The following is a 1,799-nucleotide window of genomic DNA, read 5'->3' on the forward strand; positions in this document are numbered from 1 at the left end:
AAAAAAAACCTAGGACATACAATTTGTAAATGCAATATTGCAATAGTCTGCTTGCCTTTAATATATTCAGCCCCCAAGTCAAAAGTTAAAGAATACCTTTGTTTGCCATATTTAACATTCTGGCTGAGGGCCACGAGCTTAGAATATTACTGCTATATTATTATTATTATAGTGTACAGTTTTGTTTTAAAAATTTAACGATTGCGTTGTTTTATGAAATTCAAGTTGTTGTAGATAAACTAAAAGTTTAAATTGATTTTAATCAGTAAATACATATATTTTGATAGGTAGGTAAAGATATGTCGACATACATTCTGTGTTGATTATGCAAAACTATCACAATGTTCAAAATACCTACATAGCTACATTTATATATCTTTGGAGACCTGAATCCAGAGTTTTAAATTTTAGTCTTACGATATAATAAATTGTTGTATGTTGGTTATGGAACAATTATTAGATTCTCACTTTTACACTTTATATCATTACCTACATTTAATATTGTATACATTTTAATTTTAATTTTGTCTTTGCGGCTATTTTAGTACGATGTAATATAAATAATCGAATAAATATATTTTACTGTACTTATAGTATTTTCAAAACACATTTTTACTGTATATTTGTAGAATATTTCAAATGGTGCATATTATGAATGAATGTTATAATAATAATACAAAATATACATAATAATTACTATTGGTGTTCAGTTGTAATTATTAATAAACTGAAATATACACAGCAATCCTTAAAATAGTTTCTATAAATATTTTCTGTGATTTAATGAAATGTAAACGAAGAAAATTATACATTCATTATTATGATTTATACTTTTAATTAACAAAATATTGACTGCTTATTTTAAACGAAATTATTTGTTTTTCGATAACTATGTAACTAACTGTAGTCATAAAAAGTTTCCTTAATTCAGCGTAATATTCAACTGATAAATCGATAAAAATTAAATCACTATTCTATTTCAGTTTGATAGATTTTGTTCTGGGTATTTATCTTGTAAACAACAAAGTTTTTAACTTGCTAAGTTAAACGTTAGTTAAATCTTATTCGTGGCGACGACCATCATTAATAAACGATGAGAATAAATACACGCATTTTCATTTTTTACACAAATGTGTCGCTAAACATTCCAACAATTCACCACACTTTTATAGCTCCCATGTGACAAAAAAATAATTTTTTGAAGGCCAAACAACGAACGAAAACATTCAAATGTAGAGACCTCGTAATTTGTATTTTTTACACGTGTTTACAAACACACGCACACACACTCACATCGCTAAATCGTTTTCGTTTATTATTTTTTTATTTTATTTTTAACAATAATTATCTATACCCTATAATACTGTTTATTCGGAGACAATCAATATTACACGCACGATTGAACTGGGGCTATAAAACCACAATACTATTTTTTAGTTAAATTACTTAATCGCCACTATGCATACCTAATATGAATGACACGTACGAATATAAAATATTATATTTTAAGATAATAATAGTTACGTAATTCCAAACACGGTGTAGGTACAGTTTGCACGGCGTACCGAAATCGAATAACACTATTTATTTGTAGTCAAAACCGTCCACGCGACAATAATATTATATTGTTATATTCTAGCGACCAAGTTCAAGTCTCCGTATTCTTGGCTTTCACTCAACTTCCGTGCGGGTTATGCTTTGTTTGCGTTTGATTCTACGGTCCGTGGCCGCCCCTGGTCCGACTTAAACCTAATGGGTTCATACATTAGACCGATTCTCACTGGCAATTATTCACTGTT

This window comes from Acyrthosiphon pisum, chromosome X (genome assembly GCF_005508785.2).
Source record: "Acyrthosiphon pisum isolate AL4f chromosome X, pea_aphid_22Mar2018_4r6ur, whole genome shotgun sequence".
Classification (NCBI taxonomy): Eukaryota; Metazoa; Arthropoda; class Insecta; order Hemiptera; family Aphididae; genus Acyrthosiphon; species Acyrthosiphon pisum.